This window comes from Setaria viridis, chromosome 3 (genome assembly GCF_005286985.2).
Source record: "Setaria viridis chromosome 3, Setaria_viridis_v4.0, whole genome shotgun sequence".
Classification (NCBI taxonomy): Eukaryota; Viridiplantae; Streptophyta; class Magnoliopsida; order Poales; family Poaceae; genus Setaria; species Setaria viridis.
The window spans coordinates 34,127,984-34,134,806 of NC_048265.2; the positions used below are offsets into that span (position 1 = coordinate 34,127,984).

General features: G+C 46.2%; 1 pseudogene; it reads right to left on the reverse strand.

Annotated features, from left to right (window-relative positions):
- Positions 1 to 1,019: 1,019 nt before the first annotated feature.
- LOC140222119 (uncharacterized) lies at positions 1,020 to 4,562 on the reverse strand (annotated as a pseudogene).
- Positions 4,563 to 6,823: the final 2,261 nt, after the last annotated feature.

Here is a 6,823-nt window from a genome sequence, read left to right on the forward strand (position 1 = left end):
AGGTCCCCTACCTGGCGCACCAACTTTCGTTGTCAAGATTAGCGGATCAAGACTACGGCTAGTAAATTTTTTTATGCGCGTAAGGCTTCAGATAGGACACGGGGTTAGACTAGTTCGGGCAAGGAAGGCCCTACGTCCAATATGAGGAGCTGCTCGTGTTACTCACGCGAGGTATGTAGTAGGGGTTACAAACGGGCGAGAGAGGGAGCCGGTCCTAAGTCTCCTAGGTGTGCACTGATGCTCTTGAGGTTAGTGTGTGGGTTCTATTGGCTTGAGAGTCCTCCCGGTATTGGGGCCCCTGGTTCTCCTTTTATAGCTCAAGGAGGGCTCAGGGTTACAGGTGAATCGGATGTGTGGAGAAGTCCCCGGGTTGCCGCCTCTTGCTCCGGCCTTTGGCTCCTGTCAGCACGTCCACCGGAGGAGGGCGGCCGTCTTCGGATCCTGTCAACGATCTTCCTAGCGGCCGCTGCCGCCAAGCATTATGATGGTGTTCGGTCGTGGCAACTGTGCATGCTGGGGGAGACGGCTGACCCCTGTTGTCCTGCTTACGGCCTGTGGAACACAGATGTCGCGTCTCTGTCGCTGGATACGCGGGGCGCGAGAATGGGCAGCGCTCCCTCCTGTGTCTGGCGGCGCATGCCATGAGTGCCCTGTGGCAAATCAGGCAGAGCCGCGGCCACTGTAGCCTGTGCGGTCGTGGCTATAGTGTTTCGCTCGGGTACTTGTGGCGAGTCATGTCGAGGGGCATGGGCGCCTTTCTGCGCGTCAGAGCCGCGGCGTATTTATGGCGAGATCGGTGGGGGGGCCCACGAGATCCGCGCCCTCGTTTACTGGTCCACGCCCGAGGCAGACCCTTGTCTTGTGGGCTCGGATGAGTCCGAACCCCTACGCCCGGGGTCGGGCGAGGTGGAACCTTGCAGCGAGGGGTCGGGTGCATCCGACCCTGGGACCGTGGGTCGGGTGAGGCGGAGTTTTGCCATCGAAGGGTCGGGAATGTCCAACCCCAGGACCCTGGGTTGGGCAAGATGGAGCTGGATGTCCCCTTCCCGTGCTGGGCCGGCGGCAATCGTCATCACCGGAGGTGGGCCTGGGCCTTTATGGTTGTTGTTTTAAGGGGCCTTAGGATGTCGTTAATATTTCCCCCCCAACATCAAGAAATTATCAATTAAATAATTTATACACGTGAAAACAACTAATTTAAGCACACATGAAATTGTATCAAGTAGTACATCAAATTAATCATAAATGTGAAGCAAATTTAACGTAATACAATGTAAGATTAAAAACTTCTTCACGAATGTTCCTTGGTCATGATCGCGGCCCAAGTATGGAGCCTCTTCTTTGGATAGCAAGATGCTAGGGTCAACTTCAGTAGCGAATAGAGGCATGCCTGCAAACTGATCATAATCAACTGATTGGTCTGTTTTGTCCTCGACTCCCACAATTTTTCTTTTACTTGGAAGGATTATGTGGCGCTTTGGCTCCCATGGATCTTCTAGATTTCACTTGGGTTTGCTAGACATGTCGTTCACATACAAAACTTGATGCACATCATGGGCGAGTACGAATGGTTCATCACTTTATCCAGTCTTCCTAAGGTCCACTATTGTCATTCCATACTGATCTTTGGTTACACCATTTAGCTTCACCTATTGGCAACAAAACAGAGGGATGCACAGCGGTTCGTATTCGATTTCCCATATCTCCTCTATGATACCATAATAAGAGTCCATGCTACTATTTCTGCCTATGGAATCTATGCGGACACCACTATTCTCGTTCATGCTTTTCTGGTCTTGGACTCTCATGTAAAATGTATAACCATTTATCTCGTAGCCTTGGAATTTCACGATTGTGCTAGAAGGTCCCCTGGCTAACCAAGCAAGCTGTGGGTGTATCTCAGAGTTACCCATAAATTGTTTACGCAACCAGGAGGGAGAAGTTTTCACGTGGCTTCTTTTAAGCCAGGCATCGGATCTCGCCAGGTTTTCAGAAACTAACATCTGCTTATGCTGCTCGATATACGGAGCCATAAATGTTGACTATTGTAGAACAGTGTAGTGTGCCTTGTTGAACAGATCAACATCATTGCTCAAACATACTTTCCTTCCAAGGATGCCCATTCCCCACAGCCTCCCCTCGCGGCATGAAGTTGGAACCCCAATTGGGTCAATTGAGTCAATAAAATCAACACAAAACTCAATCACCTCCTCTATTCCATATCCCTTGGCGATGCTTCCTTCTAGACAGGCATGATTAAGAACATAGTTTTTTTAGACTGACATGAACCTCTCGAAAGGCCACATATTGTGCAGGTATATTGGTCTGAGAATATTAATCTCTTTACTAGGTGAACTAGAAGGTTAGTCATAATATTGAAGAAAGATGGTGGAAATACTAACTCAAAGCGGACAATACATTGCACCACATCGTTCTGTAGCTTTGTTAGCTTTGATGTATCGATTGCCTTCTGTGAAATCGCATTGAGAAACGTGCATAGCTTTACGAGCAGCAATCGAGCATTCTCTGGTAGAACACCTCTCAGTACAACCGAAGGCAACTGGGTCATCAACATGTGGCAATCATGGGCCTTGAGATTTGTGAACTTCTTTTCTTTCATATTTATTATTCCCTTTATATTCGAGGAGTACCCATACGGGACCTTCAAACTATTCAAGCATTCACACATGCTATCCTTCTCTTCCTTGCTGGGAGTGTAACTAGCAGGATGTAAGTAGTGCTATTCGTTATCTCTCTTTTCTGGATGTAGGTCATCCCATTGCCCCATTTCTTTAAGGTCCCATTGTGCTTCCAATGTATCTTTTGAGGGCCCATAAACACCCATGAAGCCTAGCATGTTCACACAAAGGTTTTTTGTCAGGTGCATCACGTCTATTGCGCTGCGAACATCTAGGGTTTCCCAATAAGGTAGCTCCCAAAATATTGACTTCTTTTTCCACATGGCTGCACGTCCATCATCATCATTCGGAACAAGTTGGCTACCAAGACCTTTTCCAAATACTACCGTTTGCATCCTTTATCATCTCAAAGACACGTTTTCCATTACGGTGTAAAGGTTTTTTACGAGTTTCTGGTGCCCCTTTGAAATGCATCCTGCTTTCTCTCAGCTGGTGGTGAGCATGGAGAAATCAACGATGACCCATATAGACTACCTTCTTACAGTGCTTCAAGTACATGCTATTTATGTCATCTAAGTAGTGGGTGCAGGCTCAATATCCCTTGTTTGTCTATCCAGAAAGGTTACTTAGTGCAGGCCAATCATTGATGGTTACGAACATTAGTGATCGCAAGTTAAACATCTCTTGTTTATCCTCATCCCACACACGTACACCTTCTTCCTTCCAGAGCTGTAAAAGTTCATCAACCAACGGTCTTAGGTACACATCAATGTTGTTGCCGAGTTGCTTTGGGCCTTGGATAAGTGTTGGCATCATAATGAACTTCCATTTCATGCACATCCAAGGAGGAAGGTTAAACATACATAAGGTCACAGGCTAAGTACTATGACCACTACTCAACTCACCAAATGGATTGAATCCATCAGTACTTAAGCCAAACCTTATGTTCCTTGGATCACCTTCAAACTTTAGGAATGCTCTATCAATTGATCTCCACTGAGCCCCATCAGCGGGGTGTCTCAGCATCTTATCTTCCTTACGTTCTTCTTTGTGCCATCGCATCAACATAGCATTCGTCTTGTTCCTGAACAAGCGCTTCAAGCGTGGTATTATAGGGAAATACCACATCACTTTCGTGGGAACTCTCTACCTGGGAGGTTGCCCCTTGACATCACCAGGACCATCTTGCCTAATCTTATACCGCAGTGTTTCGCACATGGGACAAGCATCCAGATCCTTGTATTCGGCACCGCGATAGAGGATACAATGATTAGGATATGCGTGTATCTTTTGAATCTCCAACCCCAGAGGGAAAACAATATGTTTAGCTTCATATGTTGTGGATGGCAATTCATTATTCTCGGGAAGAATCTTCTTGAAAATTTCCAACATCCCTTGAAATGCCTTATCGGACACACCATTTTTGGCCTTCCATTGCATAAATTCTAGTGTGGTACCCAGCTTTTTATAGCCTCCCTGGCAATCTGGGTATAGCAATTTCCTGTGATCATCTATCATGTGTGCATCCCTAAGCACCTGACCGAGGTCATCAGTATGGCCATCTTCTGCAAACTCATCTTCATCAGCCTCACCCATTGTAGTATCTGCAAAAGATTGGCCTATAGCGTAGTCCGAAATGTTGTCATCATCCTCCTCCTCTTCACCGTCTTCCATTACAACCCCTCTTTCGCCGTGACGGGTCCAAACCAAATAGTTAGGCGTGAAACCGTATCTAAACAAGTGGCTGTGAATAGTCCACCAGGAAGCCTTTGAATAGCACTTCTGGTTACTGCATTGGGCACATGGACAAAATATGAACCCGTTCTCTAGCTTGTTCGCTTTGGCCACTTCGAGAAAATTATTCATGCCAGCAATAAACACCTTGCTCCGCCTGTCCGCGTTATACATCCATTGCCAGTCCATCTACATCGTATTACACAAGCCATCAATAAAATGGATTACAATAAAACTATCCATCACAATGCTAAAATTTTAGATAGAAATACACAAATTAAAATTTCAGAAGCAAACAACATGATACACTATGACAAACTCAAATATTGCTGAAAGTTTACATAGAAATACACAAATTATTTAGCTCATATTTAATTTACAAATAACTAAACTATTAAAACATTCAATATTTCCCACATAATTTACTTATTCTAAAAATGGTAATTCCATACCTCTATCTGAAAAGTATTAAAGTATGAAATTACACCTACAATTTATATGGCTAATTTATAAATATTAAAAACACATTTACTCTAATTTTTCCCTAATACATAAAATTGAAATAATCTCAATTCTACCACACATTTACTGTCCATTCTCCCTCACATTCAAACTATCCATCACATTGTAGCTCAAAAACATGTATAAATACAAATCCTCTACATGCTTAACAATAAACAAACTCATTTTTCTCCCTCTCTAAAGTATAAAAGAAAGCTTAACAACAATAAATGAATAGAGCATGAAGTAGCTAACCTTCACAACACTTTGGATGAGTGAAATCCCCATGGAAATGAGGAAAAAAAATCCAGCAGCACCTCCCCTAGGCTTGCTTCGGTGCCATGGAGAGGATGAGCTTCTCTGTCTTTGTGGAGTTGAGTGGCTTGGGCTGGAGGAGTGAAGGAGGAAGAGAGGGCTCTTGTAGATAAGATTTTATCCCGGTTGGTAAATCTAACTGGGACAAAAGATTAGAGCTTTTATCCCAGTTGGTGTTTACTCCCGGTTGGTAACACCAACTGGGACAAAAGCTCCAACCTTTTGTCCCGGTTGGTGGCTCCAACTGGGGGTGAAGGGTGGAGCCGTCGGTGCTCGGAAACTAACCGTTTTAACCAAGACTAAAGGGTAGCCTATAGTCCCAGTTGCAAAAAAAGAACCGAAAGTAAAGGTGCGCCCCATTCCAGCCTACCGTGGCGCACCTCCTTTTCTCCCGGGCTGAAATTAAACCGAGACTAAAGGGGGTGGGATCTAAAGTCAGTTCTCTAGTAGTGAGTGCGATGTCCCCACCCACCGCGTCGCTTCATGGCTGGGCTTCGCCTCTGAGCGCCTCGCCGGCAGGCTATATGTCGGTCTACCACAGTAGAATGATACACGTCTTCTGCTGCTGAGGCTAGACGACGCTGAGCTCGTCCGGCTTGTCCTCGAGAGGGCTTAGGAGCTTGCGCTGCCTGTTTGCGAGAGAGCTACGGAGATTGAACTGGACTTCGAGTTTCTTTCTCCGGCCGCCACCGACCGGTTTCTTCATGGCACTGACTGATCTGAAAATACGAAACACCGAAATGGACGGTGGCAAGCTGAAGCACACCGTGTCTTCCATGCAGTGTCCACATCTCCGGAAGCTCTACCTCGCTTGCATCCGTCTTTTTGCCGTCTACGACGTCACTATATGCTCGGGATCTCTTGAGCGTCTCTGCTACAGCGCTTCAGAAACCAGCAAACTGGAGGTTACCGCCCCAATGCTACTAGAGATTTTTGTGTATTGTGCTGCTAAGGCTTACATTGTCGCCCCAAAGCTAGAGAAGGTTTACTGGACAGGCACCTATGATCCCGACCGCCACACTAGTAGAGAACTGATCTTCCATGCGCCCCCTTTTATCCCGGTTTATAATTGGCCCGGGATAAAAGGGGGCGTGCCACGGTAGGCTAGAATGGAGCGGAGATTTACTCCTGGTTGGTATTTGCAACCAGGACTAAAGGGGGCCTTTAGTCCCGGTTGTAACGGCTAGTTTCCGGATGTTGGTGGCGTGACGCTTTTATCCCGGATGGAGCCTCCAACCAGCACAAAAGGGTGGCCCTTTTTTCCCGGTTGGTGTTACCAACCGGGACAAAAAGTTTAGTCCCGGTTGGTAATTTCAACCGGGACAAAAGGGTGGCCCTTTTATCCTAGTTGGAATTACCAACCGGGAGTAAACTTTCAACCAGGACAAAAAAATGTTCCTTTTTATCCCGATTGGAATTTTTAACTGGGATAAAAACTCATCCCCCATTATATCCCAAGACAGAGGTCTTTCTTCCTCCTCCAGCCCGAGCCAGTCCACTCCACAACGACAAAGAGCTTCACTACTCTCCGGTGGCGCCGAAGCAAGGGAGGGGCTGCCTGATTTTTTTTCCTCATTTCCGTGGGAATTTTACTCATCCAAAGTGTTGTGAAGGTTTGCTACTTCACCCTCTTG